The 20270-nt window shown below is 51.5% G+C and overlaps 1 long non-coding RNA gene across 2 annotated transcripts in view; it reads right to left on the minus strand.

Annotated features, from left to right (window-relative positions):
- Positions 1-15492, minus strand: part of LOC119949655 — a 29950-nt gene extending 14458 nt beyond the window's left edge. Inside the window, exons 1-3 of one of the 2 annotated variants that reach the window (XR_005457237.1) lie at positions 15071-15492; positions 12480-12587; positions 8645-8669 (exon numbers count right to left, since the gene is read on the minus strand). This is a non-coding gene — a long non-coding RNA (uncharacterized LOC119949655). Of the gene's footprint in view, positions 1-8644; positions 8670-12479; positions 12588-15070 lie in introns of those variants that run through there. The other variant, XR_005457236.1, reaches the window with a different exon arrangement.
- Between the last annotated feature and the right edge of the window lie 4778 nt (positions 15493-20270).

Consider the following 20270-nt stretch of genomic DNA (forward strand, 5'->3'; position numbering starts at 1 on the left):
CAGACTGAGCCCCTTCCTTCCTCTCCCCCTCGTCCCCCTCTCCATCCCCCCATCTTACCTCCTTCCCTTCCCCAAAGCACCTGTATATATGTATATACGTTTGTACATATTTATTTACTCTATTTATTTATTTAGTTTGTACATATCTATTCTATTTATTTTATTTTGTTAGTATGTTTGGTTTTGTTCTCTGTCTCCCCCTTTTAGACTGTGAGCCCACTGTTGGGTAGGGACTGTCTCTATATGTTGCCAATTTGTACTTCCCAAGCGCTTAGTACAGTGCTCTGCACATAGTAAGCGCTCAATAAATACGATTGATGGTGATGATGATGATGAATGAGGGACAAGCCTGGGCTTGAGGCCTCAGGACTGTGAGCCCACTGCTGGGTAGGGACTGTCTCTATATGTTGCCAACTTGGACTTCCCAAGCGCTTAGTACAGTGCTCTGCACACAGTAAGCGCTCAATAAATACGATTGATGATGACTGAGGAACCTGTGTGAAGAAGCTCATTGTCATAACAGTGGCATTTGTTAACGGTTTATGATTTGCCAAGCACTGAACTAAGCGCCGAGGCAAATACGATAATCAGCGTGAACACAGTCGCCGTCTGACACGGGGCTCACAGAATAAGAGGATGACTGATACTTTAGAGAAGCAGCGTGGCTCAGTGGAAAGAGCCCGGGCTTTGGAGTCGGAGGTCATGGGTTCAAATCCCGACTCCGCCAATTGTCAGCTGTGTGACTTTGGGCAAGTCGACTTCTCTGGGTCTCAGTGACCTCATCTAGTGAAATGGAGATGAAGACCGTGAGCCCCCCGTGGGACAACCTGATCACCCTGTAACCACCCCAGCGATTAGAACAGTGTTTTGCACATAGTAAACGCTTAATATGTTATGTTGCCAACTTGTACTTTCCAAGCGCTTAGTACAGTGCTCTCCACACAGTAAGCGCTCAACAAATATGATTGATTGATTAATAAATGCAATCATTATGATTATTATTATTACCTAGTCCCTATTTTACAGAGGAAACTGAGGCACAGAAAAGCCACCTGCCCAAGATCACAGAGCAGGCAAGTGGGGGAGCCAGAATTAGAACCCAGGACCTCTGACTCGTAGGCCTTGACGCTCCCTTTACCCTGCATGTCACCATATCTGAAATTCGGCAGGGCTCGCACCCTCCAGCCCCAATCTGGAAGTTCAGAGGTGACTCTATATCCTGAATCTGAAGTCCACATTAATGCCCTTCCTGGATTTCAATAGCCTCCCCTAACTGATCTCTCATCTCCCAACTCTATTCCCCACCCTTCTGCGTCACCTATGACTTGAGTTCTCACCCTCCAAGCACTTACCCCCATCCCTAAAGCACTTAGTTGCTTCCTCCACCAGTAATTTATCTTAATGTCTGTCTCCCTGTCTGGATTTTAAGGTCCTTGAGGGCAGGGATCATGTCAGTTTATTGCTTTCTCTATCCTATTCTCCCAAGCGCTTAGTTCAGGGCGCTACACACAGTAAGCGCTCGACAAATACAATACTTTGCTGCCCAGATTATCTCTGTACAGAAACACTCTGGGCATGTCACTCCCCTCCTCAAAAATCTCCAGTGGCTGCCTGTCAACCTATGAATCAAGCAAAAACTCCTCACTCTCGGCTTCAAGGCTGTCCATCCCCTCGCCCCCTCCTACCTCACCTCCCTTCCGTCCTTCTCCAGCCCAGCCCACACCATCCGCTCCTCTGCCGCCGCTAATCATCATCATCATCATCATCATCAATCGTATTTATTGAGGGCTTACTGTGTGCAGAGCACTGTACTAAGCGCTTGGGAAGTCCAAATTGGCAACATATAGAGACAGTCCCTGCCCAACAGTGGGCTCACAGTCTAAAAGGGGGAGACAGAGAACAAAACCAAACATACTAACAAAATAAAATAAATAGAATAGATATGTACAAGTAAAATAAATAAATAAATAGAGTAATAAATATGTACAAACATATATACATATATACAGGTGCTGTGGGGAAGGGAAGGAGGTAAGATGGGGGGGATTCTCGCCTGTCCCACCGTGGAACCCTGGCCCACGTCCTCTCCCTGGCCCGGAATGCCCCCAATCCCTCTGCCCATCCGCCAAGCTAGCTCTCTTCCTCCCTTCAAAAACCTACTGAGAGCTCACCTCCTCCAGGAGGCCGTCCCACACTGAGCCCCCTTTTTCCTCCCCTCCTCCCCATCCCCCCGGGCCCTACCTCCTTCCCCTCCCCACAGCACTTGCATATATATATATATATATATATATATTTGTACAGATTTATTACTCGATTTATTGTACTTGTACATATTTACTATTCTATTTATTTTCTTACCTCCTTCCCTTCCCCACAGCATCATCATCATCAGTCGTATTTATTGAGTGCTTACTGTGTGCAGAGCACTGTACTAAGCACTTGGGAAGTACAAATTGGCAACATCTAGAGACAGTCCCTACCCAACAGTGGGCTCACAGTCTAAAAATACAGCACATGTATATATGTTTGTACATATTTATTACTCTATTTATTTATTTATTTTACTTGTACACATCTATTCTATTTATTTTATTTTGTTAGTATGTTTGGTTTTGTTCTCTGTCTCCCCCTTTTAGACTGTGAGCCCACTGTTGGGTAGGGACTGTCTCTAGATGTTGCCACCTTGGACTTCCCAAGCGCTTAGTACAGTGCTCTGCACACAGTAAGCGCTCAATAAATACGACTGATTGATTGATTGATGTGCAAAGAGGTTTAATTCTATTTGTTCAGGCGATTTTGACACCTGTCTACATGTTTTGTTTTGTTGTCCGTCTCCCCCTTCAAGACTGTGAGCCCGTTGTTGGGTGGGGACCGTCTCTATATGTTTCCGACTTGTACTTCCCAAGCGCTTAGTACAGTGCTCTGAACACAGTAAGCGCTCAATAAATACGATGGAATGAATGAATACATGAGTCAGCGATCAATGAATACGATGGACTGATTGATAGAGAAGCAGCGTGGCTCGGTGGCGGAAGGGGCCCGGGCTTTGGAGTCAGAGGTCATGGGTTCAAACCCCGGCTCTGCCAATTGTCAGCTTAAGTCACTTCTCTGGGCCTCAGTTCCCTCATCTGGAAAATGGGGATGAAGACTGAGCCCCACGTGGGACAACCTGATCACCTTGGAACCTCCCCAGCGATTAGAACAGTGCTTTGCACACAGTAAGCGCTTAATAAATGCCATTATTATTATTATTGATTGATTGGGCCAGACGCCAATCAAGCTGCAGGCCCGCCCCAGACCACGCCCCCTCGTGATTCAGGCCCCGCCCCCGGCCCGGCAACACTCCAATCAGGACCTAGGCCCGGTCCCCGACCACGCCTCCATCATTATTCAGGCCCCGCCCCTCCTGCGAAACGCTCCAATCAGGACCCAGGCCCCGCCCCCTCCCGAGCAACGCTCCAATCAGGACCCGAGCCTGCTCCCGACCACGCCTCCATCATTATTCAGGCCCCGCCCCTCCTGGGAAACGCTCCCATCAGGACCCAGGCCCCGCCCCCTCCCGGGCAACGCTCCAATCAGGACCCAGGACCCGCTCCCGACCACGCCCCCATCATTATTCAGGCTCCGCCCCTCCTGGGAAACGCTCCAATCAGGACCCAGGGCCTCTCCCGACCACGCCTCCATCATTATTCAGGCCCCGCCCCTCCTGGGAAACCTTCCAATCAGGACCCAGGCCCCACCCCCTCCCGGGCAACGCTCCAATCAGGACCTAGGCCCGGTCCCCGACCACGCCTCCATCATTATTCAGGCCCCGCCCCTCCTGGGAAACGCTTCAATCAGGACCCAGGCCCCGCCCCCTCATGATTCAGGTCCCTCCCCCTGCCGGGCAACGCTGCAATCAGGACGCAGGCCCTCTCCAGACCACGCCCCCTCATTATTCAGGCCCCGCCCCTCTTGGGAAACGCTCCAATCAGGACCCAGGCCCCGCCCCCTCCCGGGTAATGCTCCAATCAGGACCTAGGCCCGGTCCCCGACCACGCCTCCATCATTATTCAGGCCCCGCCCCTCTTGAGAAACGCTCCGATCAGGACCCAGGCCCCGCCCCCTCCCGGGCAACGCTCCATTCAGGACCCAGGCCCCGCCCCCTGGTGATTTAGGCCCCGCCCCCTCCCGGGCAACGCTCCAAGCAGGACCCAGGGCCTCTCCCGACCACGCCTCCATCATTATTCACGCTCCGCCCCTCCTGGGAAAAGCTCCGATCAGGACCCAGGCCCCGCCCCCTCATGATTCAGGCCCCGCCCCCTGCCGGGAAACGCTCCAATCAGGACTCAGGACCCGCTCCCGACCACGCCTCCATCATTATCCAGGCTCCGCCCCTCCTGGGAAACGCTCCAATCAGGACCCAGGGCCTCTCCCGACCACGCCTCCATCATTATTCAGGCCCCGCCCCTCCCGGGAAACGCTCCCATCAGGACCCAGGCCCCGCCCCCTCCCGGGCAACGCTCCAATCAGGACCCAGGCCCGGTCCCCAGACCACGCCTCCATCATGATTCAGGCCCCGCCCCTCCTGGGAAACGCTCCAATCAGGACGCAGGCCCCGCCCCCTCATGATTCAGGTCCCTCCCCCTGCCGGGCAACGCTGCAATCAGGACGCAGGCCCTCTCCAGACCACGCCCCCATCATTATTCAGGCCCCGCCCCTCTTGGGAAACGCTCCAATCAGGACCCAGGCCCCGCCCCCTCCCGGGTAATGCTCCAATCAGGACCTAGGCCCGGTCCCCGACCACGCCTCCATCATTATGGAGGCCCCAGGACCGGGCCAGGCCACCAAGGGCACCGCTCAGCTCGCCCCAAGACCCCCCTGTCGTCGGGATGCCAAGGCCCTGAGCCCCCCCCCCTGCTCCTAATAACAATAATCATCATGACGATGGCATTTATAAAACGCTTACTATAGATGTTGCCGATTTGTACTTCCCAAGCGCTTAGCACAGTGCTCTGCACACAGTAAGCGCTCAATAAATAATAATGTTGGTATTTATTAAGCGCTTACTATGTGCAAAGCACCGTTCTAAGCGCTGGGGGGGAACACAAGGAGATGAGGTTGTCCCATGTGGGGCTCACAGTCTTGATCCCCATTTTACAGATGAGGGAACTGAGGCCCAGTGAAGTGACTCGCCCAAGGTCACACAGCAGACATGTGGGGGAGGCGGCATTCGAACCCATGACCTCTGACTCCCAAGCCTGCACTCTTTCCACTGATGAATGTGCAAAGCACTGTTCTAAGCGCTGGGGAGGTTACAAGGTGATCAGTCTGTCCCACGGAGGTGGGGGGCTCACAGTCTTCATCCCCATTTTACAGAGGAGGCCCAGAGAAGTGAAGTGACTGGCCCAAAGTCACACAGCTGGCAAGTGGCGGAGCTGGGATTTGAACCCATGACTTCGGACTCCAAAGCCCGGGCTCTTTCCACTGAGCCACGCTGCTTCTCAACCGGTGAGCCCACCTTGGGGAGGGGCCTACCCCAGAATAAGGGGAAGGGGAAGGTCCCTGAGGCAGCCCCCTCTGAAGTTATCATCATCATCATCATCACAGCGCTTAGAACAGTGCTTTGTACATAGTAAGCGCTTAATAAATGCCATTATTATTATTATGGTATTTGTTAAGTGCTTACTCTGTGCCAAGCACTGTTAGAAGCGCTGGGGTAGTTACCAGCTAATCAGGTTGTCCCCACGTGGGGCCCACAGTAAGCGCTTAGTACAGTGCTCTGCACACAGTTAGCGCTCAATAAATACGAATGAATGAATGAAATCCCCATTTTACAGATGAGTTCACTGAGGCACAGAGAAGAGACACGCTTGCCCGAGCTCACACAGCCGAAAGTGGAAGAGCCAGGATTAGAACCTACATCCTCTGATTCCCAATAATAATAATGGCATTTGTTAAATGCTTACTATGTGCTAAGCACTGTTCTAAGCCCTGGGGGGGATACAAGGGAATCAGGTTGTCCTACGTGGGGCTCACAGTCTTAACCTCCATTTTCCAGATGAGGTAACAGGCACAGAGAAGCGAAGTGACTTTCCCAAAGACACACAGCTGACAAGTGGCGGAGGCAGGATCCGAGGTAACAGGCACAGAGAAGTGAAGTGACTTTCCCAAAGACACACAGCTGACAAGCGGCGGAGGCAGGATTAGAACCCACGTCCTCTGACTCCCAAACCCAAGCTCTTTCCACTAAACCATGCTGTGTGGCTAAATTCTGCCTCTCTCTCTCTGACGCCTTTGTCTCTGTGCCATCAATTAATTTCTGCTTCCTTAAGGCGTTTGTTTAGCGCTTGCCACGTGCCAGACACTGTTCTAAGCGCCGGGGTACGTACAAATTAATCAGATTGGACACAGTCCCTGTCCCACATGGGGCTCACAGTCTTAATCCCCATTTTACAGATGAGGCACAGAGAAGTGAAGTGACTTGTCCAAAGTCACACAGCAGGCGCGTGGCGGAGCAGGATTAGAACCCACGTCCTCTGACTCCCAAGCTCGTGCTCTAACTTGGCTATGCTGTTGGAGAACGAGCCAGTCTAGGCCTGATGAAACTGTGTGAATCAATCAATCGTATTTACTGAGCGCTTACTGTGTGCAGAGCACTGTACTAAGCGCTTGGGAAGTATTTGGTAAGGGTTTATGATTTACTGAGCGCTGAAGAAAATACAAGATAATCGGCTTGGACGCCGTTCCACAGAGTAGGAGGATAACAGGTACTTCTAGACTGTGAGCCCACTGTTGGGTAGGGACTGTCTCTATATGTTGCCAACTTGGACTTCCCAAGCGCTTAGTACAGTGCTCTGCACACAGTAAGCGCTCAATAAATACGATTGAATAATAATAATAATGGCATTTGTTAAGCGCTTACTATGTGCAGAGCACTGTTCTAAGCACTGGGGGGGATACAAGGTGATCAAGTTGTCCCACGTGGGGGCTCACAGTCTTAATCCCCATTTAACAGATGAGGGAACTGAGGCCCAGAGAAGTTAAGTGACTTGCCCAAGGTCACACAGCAGACATGTGGCGGAGCCAGCATTCGAACCCATGACCTCTGACTCCAAAGCCCGGGCTCTTTCCACTGAGCCACGCTGCTTCTCTAATGAATGCAGAATGATAATGAATGAATGAATGTAGTCCCCATTTTACAGAGGAGGAAACTGAGGCCCAGAAAAACCAAGTGACTTGCCCAAGGTTACACAGCAGACAGGTGGCGGAGCCGGCATTCAAACCCATGACCTATGACTCCAAAGCCCGGGCTCTTTCCACTGAGCCACGCTGCTTCTCTAATGAATGCAGAATGATAATGAATGAATGAATGTAGTCCCCATTTTACAGAGGAGGAAACTGAGGCCCAGAAAAACCAAGTGACTTGCCCAAGGTTACACAGCAGACAGGTGGCGGGGCCACAGTTAGAATCCGGATCCTCTGACTCCCAGGCTGCTTCCACTTAATGAATGCCCCCACTGAAAAACCCCTGGGAATTGTCAGCTGTGTCACTTCGGGCAAGTCACTTCTCTGGGCCTCAGTTCCCTCATCTGTAAAATGGGGATGAAGACTGCGAGCCCCCCGTGGGACAGCCTGATCACCTTGTAGCCTCCCCAGCGCATAGAACAGTGCGTTGCACATAGCCCTTGATAAATGCCATTGTTTATTATTATTATTTGGGGGCAGGGAACAGTGTTGCCAACTGTGCTGCAGTGTACTCTCCCGAGCGCTCAGTACAGGGCTCTGCACTCAGTAAATGCTCAATAAATGCCATTGATTGATTCCATCTGTCCCTCACGGTGACTTGTCTCTATTGTTCGTCCTCTCCCTCCATCTCCCTGCCCATCTCTTTGTTCCCATCTCTCGGCCCGCGTCTCCGTATCTCTGTGCCCGTCTCTGTCGGCGTGTCTCTGCCTTTCTCCACCCTCTTTCCACCTTCCCCCCCGTCCCCCCGCCATTTCTCCCCCCCCCCCGCCCCGTGTGCCCTTCCTCTCCTCCTTCCTTCCTCCCGGCGAGGTCTGCCCGCCGGTTCCCAGCCGGATGGCGGCGGTGGAGGCGATAATAGCCGGGCCGGCTTCTCACTCGGAATAATTTTAGACGGCAGACAGACACGAGGCAGATGGTGACGGGAGCTCCTCCCGGCTCCCCGCGGCGGATCGCTTTACGCCCCGCAGCCTCAGGGTCCTCCTCCCGCGGGAATATTTTGGGCCCGACTTGGGATCTAAAAGTGGCAATTGGTGCTCCGTGCGCTCGGCGCGGTTCTCTCCCCGGCAGGCCTCGGGAGAGCTCGTGTCCTCCGTTCAAGTGACCGGCGGTCACCAATCGCCGGCAACCGAGCCCTCGGACGTTCCCCTGAAGGGGCTTGGCAATCCGGGAATTTCCCCGCTGGGCCTTGGCTACCATTTTGCCTCCAACCCATCCGCCCGGCTCTTCCGTACGCAACTCCCGTGCTTCCCGGACTCTCTCAGATACCCCGGGGTGTTGGATGGTTCATATTGGGCCGCCGGGGGAGAATCAGGGAGGGGAGAATCACGGGTGTTGGATGGGAAGCAGCGCAGAGGTCATCGGTTCAAATCCCGGCTCTGCCCCTTGTCAGCTGTGTGACTTTGGGCGAGTCACTTCACTTCTCTGGGCCTCAGTTCCCTCATCTGTAAAATGGGGATTAAGACTGTGAGCCTGATCACCTTGTAAACTCCCCAGCGCTTAGAACAGTGCTTTGCACGTAGTAAGCGCTTAATAAATGCCCTCATTATTATTATTATGGTCCGTGTTGGGTCACTGGGGGAGAGAGCCAGGAATGGAGGGGAAAAACTCAGGGATGAAGGGGAGAGAATTAGGAATATTGGATAATCCAACCAAAACCATTCCTCCCCCTTCTAGACTGTGAGCCCGCTGTTGGGTAGGGGCCATCTCTATATGTTGCCAACTTGTACTTCCCAAGCGCTTAGTACAGTGCTCTGCACACAGTAAGCGCTCAGTAAACCTCAACTATAAATGGGGATGAAGACTGTGAGCCTCCCGTGGGACAACCTGATCACCTTGTCACCTCCCCAGCGCTTAGAACAGTGCTTTACACATAGTAAGCGCTTAATAAATGCCATCATTTTTGTGTGGCTCAGTGGAAAGAGCCCGGGGCTTTGGAGTCAGAGGTCATGGGTTCAAATCCCGGCTCCGCCAACTGTCAGCTGTGTGACTTTGGGCAAATCACTTCACTTCTCTGGGCCTCAGTTACCTCATCTGTAAAATGGGGATTAAAACTGTGAGCCCCATTTGGGACAACCTGATCACCTTGTCCCCTCCCCAGCGCTTAGAACAGTGCTTTACACATAGTAAGCGCTTAATAAATGCCATCATTTTTGTGTGGCTCAGTGGAAAGAGCCCGGGGCTTTGGAGTCAGAGGTCATGGATTCAAATCCCGGTTCCGCCAACTGCCAGCTGTGTGACTTTGGGCAAATCACTTCACTTCTCTGGGCCTCAGTTACCTCATCTGTAAAATGGGGATTAAAACTGTGAGCCCCATGTGGGACAACCTGATCACCCTGTATCTACCCCAGCGCTTAGAACAGCGCTTTGCACATAGTAAGCGCTTAACAAATACCGTCATCATCAATAAATACGATTGAATGAATGAATGAATGAATGAATGAACCAAGGGTGTCCCTTCTAGACTGTGAGCCCATTGTTGGGCTCACGGGAAGCAGCGTGTCTCAGTGGAAAGAGCACGGGCTTTGGAGTCCGAGGCCGTGGGTTCAAATCCCGGCTTCGCCAGTTGTCAGCTGTGTGACTTTGGGCAAGTCACTTCACTCCTCTGGGCCTCAGTTACCTCCTCTGTAAAATGGGGATTAAGACTGTGAGCCCCCCGTGGGACAACCTGATCGCCCTGTAACCTCCCCCGCGCTTAGTACTGTGCTTTGCACACAGTAAGCGCTTAACAAATGCTATCATTATTATTATTATCGGGTAGGGACCGTCTCTATACGTTGCCAACTTGTACTTCCCAAGCGCTTCGTCCAGCGCTCTGCACACAGTCAGCGCTCAATAAATACGATCGAATGAATGAATGTCCCCGCAGGAGACAGAGTCCCGAGCTGGCTGGCCGGAGGATGACAGAGCCTTTCGGCTGATGTATGTTCTCACCTTGTTCTCTGACCCAGACAGCCACAAGAATGTGACCGGCGTCTAGTACCAAGGGAAAGGCCGAGAAGCAGCGGGGCCGAAAGGATGGAGCAAGAACCTGAGAGTCAGAAGGACCTAATCTGCTCCGCCCCTTGTCGGCTGGGTGACCTTGGGCAATTCATTTCGCCTCTCCGGGCCTCAGTTACCTCGTCTGTAAAACGGGGATTAACTCCAACTCCCTCCTCCTTAGACTGTGAGCCCCATGTGGGACAGGCACTGGGTCCAGCCGAATTAACCTGTATCTACCCCAGCACTTAGAACGGTGCTTGGCACATAATAATAATAATGATGGCATTTATTAAGCACTCACCATGTGCAAAGCACCGTTCTAAGCGCTGGGGAGGTTACAAGGTGATCAGGTTGTCCCACAGGGGGCTTCACAGTCTTAATCCCCATTTTACAGATGAGGTAACTGAGGCACAGATAAGTGAAGTGACTTGCCCAAAGTCACACAGCTGACAAGTGGCGGGGCTGGGATTAGAACCCACGACCTCGGACTCCCAAACCCGGGCTCTTTCCACTAAGCCGTGCTGCTTCTCCAGTTCAGCAGCCTTGAACCCATTTCCCAGGAAAGAAAGTTAGGCCCTAAGAGGCCCTTCCGCATCACCCTGACCGGCTCCCTTGATTCATCCCCCCTCCCAGCCCCACAGCAGTTACGTACATATCTGTCATCATCATCATCAATCGTATTTATTGAGCGCTTACTATGTGCGGAGCACTGTACTAAGCGCTTGGGAAGTACAAATTGGAAACATCTAGAGACAGTCCCTACCCAACAGTGGGCTCACAGTCTAAAAGGGGGAGACGGAGAACAAAACCAAACATACTAACAAAATAAAATAAATAGAATAGATATGTACAAATAAAATAGAGTAATAAATATGTACAAACATATATACATATATACAGTGTCATTTATTTATATTACTTTCTATCCCCCCCCCAGAATGTGAGCTCGTTGTAAGCAGGGAATGTGTCTATTGTACTCTCCCAAGCACTTAGTACAGTGCTCTGCACACAGTAAGTGCTCAATAAATACGATTGATTGAATGAATGAATGAATGAATGAATGAAAAGACTTTTCCTCAGTGCAGATCCAGTCAATAAGGAGGCAGGATTCCCGAGGCGAAAAACCTTGGAAGGAAGGACAGGAGACAACCTTAAACTGCAGCATGATGGGCTAAGGCTAGACCTCAAGAAGGCCTTCATGGCCGTGAGGGCTGGGAGATACTAAAATGGGGGAGGGAAGTCAGGACATCCATTTCAGTGCAGTGCTCTGCACATAGTAAGCGCTCAATAAATATGATTGATGATGATGATGATGATTTCCCTTGGGAACTGTAGTGGTAGCATGAGTAGGAATAGTATTTATAAAGCCCTTCTCGGGTGCAAAGCACTATACAAAGCACTGGGAAAAATAAAGGGGACAGAATAGGCCTGACCCACCAAGGTCTCACAATCCACAGTGTAAACTCCTTGAGGGCAGGAATTGTGTCTACCAACCATACTTTAACAACAACAACTGCGGTATTTGTTAAGTGCTTACTATGTGCCAGGCACTGTACTAAGCGCTGGGGTAGATACAAGCAACAAATCGGGTTGGACACGGTCCCTGTCCCTCACAATAATAATAATGAGGGCATTTATTAAGCGCTTACTACGTGCAAAGCACTGTTTTAAGAGCTGGGGAGGTTACAAGGTGATCAGGTTGTCCCTCAGGGGGCTCACAGTCTTAATCCCCATTTTACAGATGAGGTCACTGAGGCACAGAGACGTGTCCAAAGTCACCCAGCTGACAATTGGCGGAGTCGGAATTTGAACGCATGACCTCTGACTCCAAAGCCTGTGCTCTTTCCACCGAGCCACGCTGCTTCACATGGGGCCCACAGACTTAATCTCCATTTTACAGACGAGGTAACTGAGGCACAGAGAAGCACAGTGACTTTCCCAAGGCCACACAGCAGGCAAGTGGCGGAGCCAGGATCAGAACCCAGGACCTTCTGAATCCCAGCAGGCCCGTGCTCTAGCCAGTATGCCAAGCAGCTTATACCCTCCTTAAGCATTTAGTATAGAGCTCTCAACATGGCAAACCCTTAATAACAACGGCATCGATGGATTGATAAGCAGGAGACGGACGCTGAAGGAAAGGTGAAAAAATAGAAACACAAAAACCACACAAAGGACAAAACTCGGAGGTCCCCGCAGTGGGGAAGGGCCACAGGATGCTGCCGGCCTGGTCATTCAGGATCCAGTCAGGACCACGACCTTCCCATTGTACTTACATTTTTGCGGAGGTCTCGCTCTAGTGAAACTTGGAATTCCTCACGGCCCCACTGGCACGGGGCACGTTGGGAGAAAAGGGCCTTCCTTTGGACGGGTGGCGATCCTTCCTAATAACAACAACAATGGTATCTGTTAAACACTTACTCTGTGCCACAATACCATCAGATCCCCGTCCAACATGGGGCTCACGGTCTGCGGGACATTTTATAGATGAGGAAACTGAGGCCCAGAGAAGTTGAGTGACTTATATGGTCACGCAGCAGCCAAGTGGCAGGCTTTTTCCTCTAGGCCTTGTTGTCCCCCGCCCTGAGTGGAGGCAGGGGGATGGATGGATTGACCACTTTGGTGGGGGTCTGGGACGTTCCCCAGCTGGAGTGTGGGCGCGTGGGTCATGAGGAGCACTTAGTAGTGTTCCTGGTCCATGGTAGGCATTAAGTATTATAAAAACAAAATCCCTCTGAACACTGGTGTGACTTCCAAGCCTCCAAATTTCCTGGCTGGTGCCAAAGTGGAAGGAAGGTGAAGATTTTAAATAAAAACACCAAACACATATCCATAGAACTGCACAGGAGACACAGTAACTGTATAAAACCAGGCAAATGGCCATCCTACTGAAGCCATGCTGATAGGAATTGCAGTTTGTATCCCCACACTCTCCCAAAGCGCTTAGTACAGTGCTTTGCACACAGTAAGCGCTCAATAAATACGATTGAATGAATGAATGAGGAGGAAGGATGAAATGGGGGTGGGGGCTGGAAGGGAGGCTGGATGAGGCTGGGGAGGGGTGTCACAAATGAAATACACCCTCATCTCCCACCATCCATTCCTCTAGATCAAAAGCTCTCTGTGGGCAGGCCACGTGTCTGTCAACTCGGTTGTATTGTACTTTCCCAAGCACTCAGTACGGTGTTCTGCACATACTAAGCGCTCCGCACATTTCTCCAGACCGTAAGCTCACTGGGGACATGTTTAACATTCATTCATTCATTCAATCGTATGTATTGAGCGCTTACTGTGTGCAGAGCACTGTACTAAGCGCTTGGGAAGTCCAAGTCGGCAACATCTAGAGACGGTCCCTACCCAACAGCGGGCTCACAGTCTAGAAGGGGGAGACAGACAACAGAACGAAACATGTAGACAGGTGTCAAGTCACCAGAACAAATAGAATTAAAGCTAAATGCCCGGCATTAACAAAATAGAATGGTAAATATGTACAAGTAAAATAAATGGAATAATAAATCTGTACAAACATATATACAGGTGCTGTGGGGAGGGGAAGGAGGTAGGGTCGGGGGGGTGGGGAGGAGGAGAGGAAAAAGACTCATCTCTCATTCAAACCACATATTAAAATTTGTCACTAAATCACGTCAGTTCAACCTTCACAACATCGCTAAAAATCAGCGTGGCTCAGTGGAAAGAGTACGGGCTTTGGAGTCAGAGGTCATGGGTTCAAATCCCGGCTCCGCCACATGTCAGGATTAGAACCCATGACCTCTGACTCCAAAGCCCGGGCTCTTTCCACTAAGCCACGCTGCTTCTCTAATGCCTGTTTTGCTGTCTTTCTCCCGCCTTGTAGATTGTGAGCCCGCTGCGGGCAGGGAGGGTCTCTCTGTTGCTGAATTGTCCTTCCCAAGCGCTTAGTACAGTGCTCTGCGCACAGTAAGCGCTCAATAAATACGATTAAATGAAATGAAATGTCAGCTGGGTGACTTTGGGCAAGTCACTTCACTTCTCTGGGCCTCATCTGTAAAATGGGGATTAAGACTGTGAGCCCCACGTGGGACAACCTGATCACCTTGTATTCCCCCAGCGCTTACAACAGTGCTTTGCACATAGTAAGCGCTTAATAAATGCCATTATTATTATTATTATTAATCATTGTATCCATCCTCTCCCAAGCGAGAGTCGAGGGCAGAGACTTGAGTTTTGTTTTGTTCTCTGTCTCCCCCTTCTAGACTGTGAGCCCGCTGTTGGGTAGGGATCGTCTCTATATGTTGCCAACTTGTACTTCCCAAGCGCTTAGTACAGTGCCCTGCAACAGTAAGCGCTCAATAAATACGACTGAATGAAAGAGTGAATGAGTTTACTGTGCAGAAGGAGAAAGTGGCAAACCACTTGGTATTTTTACCAAGATTCACTACAAGAACCATTGTAGACGGAGGTGGGGTGTTCTGGGCGAGGTGGGTCCATGGAGTCACTGCGGAGAAGCAGCGTGGCTCAGTGGAAAGAGCCCGGGCTTTGGAGTCAGAGGTCGTGGGTTCAAATCCCGGCCCCGCCAACTGTCAGCTGTGTGACTTTGGGCAAGTCACTTCACTTCTCTGGGCCTCAGTTACCTCATCTGTAAAATGGGGATGAAAACCGAGCCCACCGTGGGACAACCTGATCACCTTGTAACCTCCCCAGCGCCGAGCACATTGTAACCGCTTATCAAATGCCATCATTATTTATTATTATGGGCGGAAACGACTCGACGGCACGAGAGGAGGCTCTCCCAAGCGCTTAGTACAGTGCTCTGTACACAGTAAGCACTCAATAAATATGGTTGAATGAATGAATAAATCCCACTGATTGATCCCCTCGCCTGTCTCACCTAAGTTGGAACTCCTCAGGCCTCTCCTGCCAGCCACACTGGTGCTCCAAAGTTTCAACTGAATCTGAGTGTGGCAGTGGAGGTTGTGGCGTTGTCCTCTTCCCGGGGACAATACAGAAGGCTATTACGTGTCGGGGAGAGTTGGTCATTTTGTCTGGGGAAGGAGACGGTGGTGGCAGTGGCAACCCGTTCTGGTGGACATCAAAAACAAGCACCCCACTGTCGGCGAGCTCAAACTAAACACACACTGACACGCGGATTCACCCAAACGCACACAAAAAACACACTCGCCCACATACATACAAAAGAACGCCCAGATACACAAAACCACACCTCTGCAAAAACAAACCCAGACACACAAAACCACATACTAAGCAGACATTCACATACACACACAGACCCATTTATCCACATACACAAAAACACTCACCCCTACACAAAACCCTACCCACACTCACACACACCCTAAACACACAAACACACACACAACCCTAAACACACGAACACACACACACCCCTAAACACACAGTCACACATGCCTACTCACCCCCCACACACCTACCTTACACACAAAAACTCAAACACACCTACCCCTGACACACAAACACCCCCCACACACCTACCCTAACACATAAACCCCCCCACACCTACCCTAACACATAACCCCCCCCACACCTACCCTAACACATAACCCCACACACACCTACCCTAACACATAACCCCACACACACCTACCCTAACACATAACCCCCCACACACCTACCCTAACACATAACCCCCCCACACACCTACCCTAACACATAACCCCACACACACCTACCCTAACACATAACCCCCCCACACCTACCCTAACACATAAACCCCCCACACTTACCCCTAACACATAACCCCCCCACACCTACCCTTAACGACAAACCACCCCACACCTAACACACAAACCCCCCCCCACACCTACCTCAACACACAAACCCCCCCCACACATACCCCTAACACATAAACACCCCCACACCTACCCCTAGCACATAACCCCCCCACACCTACCCCTAATACATAACCCCCCCCCACACCTACCCCTAACACATAACCCCCCCACACACCTACCCCAACACATAAACCCCCCACACTTACCCCTAACACATAACCCCCCCCACACACCTACCCCAACACATAAACCCCCCACACTTACCCCTAACACATAACCCCCACACACACCTACCCTTAACGACAAACCACCCCCACACCTAACACACAACCCCCCCACACACCTACCCCAACACACATACCCCCCAACACCTACCCCTAACACATAACCCCCCCCACACCTACCCCTAACACATAACCCCCCCACAGCTACCCCTAACACATAAACACCCCCCACACCTACCCCTAACACACAACCCCCCCCACACACCCACACCTACCCCTAACACACACAACCCCCCCACCTACCCCTAACACATAACCCCCCCACACCTACCCCAACACATAAACACGCCCCACACCTGACACATAACCCCACCACCCCTAACACACAAACCCCCCCCACAAACACCTACCCCTAACACACAACCCCCCCGACACACCTACCCCTAACACAGAAACACCCCCCACACCAATCCTTAACACACAAACCCCACACACACCCCTACCCCAACACACAACCCCCCCACAAACACCTACCCCCAACACGCAAACCCTGCCACAAACTACCCCAACACACAACCCCCAACACACACCTACCCCAACACACACACAGCCCACCTAACCCGAGCGCTCAAAACCGCCCTCACACACCTACCCCTAACACACACAACCCCCCCCCCACACCTACCCCTAACACACACAAACCCCCCCTCACACCTACCCCTAACACACAAAACCCCTCTCACACATACCCCCACCCCTGCCTCCCCCTAATCCGGCCCCCAGCCCCCAAACCCCGTGTCCCGGGGGGCTTCCTTCCTTCCTTCCCTCCCTCCCCTCAGGCCTCAGGCCTCGTCTCCTCAGCCTGTCACCTTCGGCCCCCGCCTCAGTCAGGGCCGACGTAAGGGCACGCACGCACGCACACAGTTAGGCCAAGCTGGGCCGCCGCCTTCGGTCCTGACAGGAGCCGGGGCCATTTTGGGCCTGCTCTTCCAGGCCTTTCCCGCACATGATTAATTGGAGGCCGCGGGCGGGCGGGCGGGGACGGCTGGAAACGCTTAACGCTTCCAGCTCCGGGGAAAGAGAGGGAAAGGGAAAGAGGGAGAGAGAGGGAGAGGGAGGGAGAGGGAGGGAGAGGGAGGGTCACCGAGCCCCCACCGGGAAGCTCCCGCCTCCTCCTCCCCCCCGCAGGGATCAAGGCGAAGGCGGCGGCCTAATCCCGCAGACAAAGAGCCGGATTGTCTGCGGGGTGCGGGCCGGCGCCGGCCGACCGACCGACCGACCGACCGACCGGGCCCTGGCCCCGGCCCCATCTTCCTCCCCCCACTTCTGCACCTGCCCTCCTCCTCCTCCTCTTTCTCCTCCTCCCGCCGGCGACCTTGCAGCTGATCGTGCCAAGGGGAGATTAGAGACAATTAATAAATTAGGGCGCTAATTGCTGGGCGCCCGGCTGCAGGAGGAGGGGAGGGGGGCGGGAAGGGGCCCTCTGCCCAAATAATAATAATAATAATAATGATCAATCAATCGTATTGAGCGCTTACTGTGTGCAGAGCGCTGGACTAAGCGCTCGGGAAGCACAAATTGGCAACATATAGAGACAGTCAATCAATCGTACTGAGCGCTTACTGTGTGCAGAGCGCTGGACTAAGCGCTTGGGAAGCACAAGTTGGCAACATATAGAGACAGTCAACTGTATTTATTGAGCGCTTACTGTGTGCAGAGCGCTGGACTAAGCGCTTGGGAAGCACCGGTTGGCAACATATAGAGACAATCAATCGTATTGAGCGCTTACTGTGTGCAGAGCGCTGGACTAAGCGCTTGGGAAGCACAAGTTGGCAACATATGGAGACAGTCAACTGTATTTATTGAGCGCTTACTGTGTGCAGAGCGCTGGACTAAGCGCTCGGGAAGCACCAGCTGGCAACATATAGAGACAGTCAATCGATCGTATTGAGCGCTTACTGTGTGCAGAGCGCTGGACTAAGCGCTTGGGAAGCACAAGTTGGCAACATATAGAGACAGTCAGTCAATCAATCAATCAATCGTATTTATTGAGCGCTTACTGTGTGCAGAACACTGGACTAAGCACTTGGGAAGCACAAGTTGGCAACATATAGAGACGGTCCCTACCCAACAGTGGGCTCACAGTCTAGAAGGGGGAGACAGAGAACAAAACCAAACAGATTAACAAAATAAAATAAATAGACTAGATATGTACAAGTAAAATAAATAGAGTAATAAATCTGTACAAACACATATACATCTATACAGGTGCTGTGGGGAAGGGAAGGAGGTAAGGCTCGGGGGTGGGGGGGATGGAGAGAGGGAGGAGGGGGAGAGGAAGGAGGGGGCTCAGTCTGGGAAGGCCTAACTCACTCATTCACTCATAATAATAATAATAATGGCATTTATTAAGTGCTTACTATGTGCAAAGCACTGTTCTAATAATAATAATAATGGCATTTATTAAGCGCTTACTATGCAAAGCACTGTTCTAATAATAATAATAATAATAATAATGGCATTTACTAAGTGCTTACTATGTGCAAAGCACTGTTATAATAATAATAATGGCATTTATTAAGCGCTTACTATGTGCAAAGCACTGTTCTAAGCACCAGGGGGGATACAAGGTGATCAGGTTGTCCCACGTGGGGCTCACAGTCTTAATCCCCATTTGACAGATGAGGTAACGGGCCCAGAGAAGTGAAGTGACTTGCCCAAAGTCACACAGCTGACAAGTGGCGGAGCTGGGATTTGAACCCACAACCTCTGACTCCAAAGCCCGGGCTTCTCCAGTACAAGTCGGGAACACACAGAGACGGTCCCCGATTCATTCAATCGTCTTTATGGAGCGCTTACTGGGTGCAGAGCACTGGACTAAGCGCTCGGGAAGTCCAAGAGAAGCAGCGTGGCTCAGTGGAAAGAGCAGGGGCTTTGGAGTCAGAGGTCGTGGGTTCAAATCCCAGCTTCGCCACTTGTCAGCTGTTTGGGCAAGTCACTTAACTTCTCTGAGTCTCAGTTACCTTATCTGTAAAATGGGGATTAAGACTGTGAGTCCCCCGTAGGACAACCTGATCTCCTTGTAACTTCCCCAGCGCTTAGAATGGTGCTTTGCACATAGTAAGCGCTTAATAAATGCCAATATTATTATTATTACAAGTCGGCAACATATAGAGACAGTCCCTACCCAACAATGGGCTCACGGGCTGTGAACCTCCGTGCCCGCCACGGGATAAGAAGAATGGCATTGGCTAAGCACTTACTATGTGCCAGGCATTGTACTAAGCGCCGTGAGCAGATCGGGTTGGCCACGGTCCCTCTCCCACACCAGGCACACAGTCTGAATCCCCACTTTACAGATGAGGGAGCTGAGGCCCAGAGAAAGGACGTGACTCACCCAAGGTCACACAGCAGGCGGTTGGCGGGGCCCAGATTACAACCCCCGGCTTTCTGACTCATTCATTCATTCATTCAATCGTATTTATGGAGCGCTTACTGTGTGCAGAGCACTGTACTAAGCGCTTGGGAAGTCCAAGTTAGCAATTCCATTCACCAAACTTCCAAGGAGATGACTACCGAGAATATTAAATCCCACCTAAATACCAAACATAGGTGCAGGTATGTGAAATAAATTTGCCGTTTGACGCCCAAGCCTGTGGACATTCAAGACAAACATACCCAACTTTGCTGCCCCTAGACTGTGAGCCCACTGTTGGGTAGGGACCGTCTCTATATGTTGCCAACTTGGACTTCCCAAGCGCTTAGTACAGTGCTCTGCACACAGTAAGCGCTCAATAAATACGACTGATTGATTGATTGCCCCTGCTGGAAACCCCAGTGGAGAGAAAACACAACAACAACGACAACACTAACAATAATAGTACTTGTTAAGCGTTTACTATGTACCAGACCCCTACTAAGCGCTGGGGTGGACACAGTCCCTGTCCCACAGGGAGCGCACAGTCTTAATCCCCATTTTAGAGATGAGGTCACTGAGGCCCAGAGAAGTGAAGCGGCTTGCCCAAGGCCGCACAGCCAAGCGGCGGAGGCGGAA

The sequence above is a fragment of the Tachyglossus aculeatus genome, chromosome X2 (assembly GCF_015852505.1).
Source record: "Tachyglossus aculeatus isolate mTacAcu1 chromosome X2, mTacAcu1.pri, whole genome shotgun sequence".
Classification (NCBI taxonomy): domain Eukaryota; kingdom Metazoa; phylum Chordata; class Mammalia; order Monotremata; family Tachyglossidae; genus Tachyglossus; species Tachyglossus aculeatus.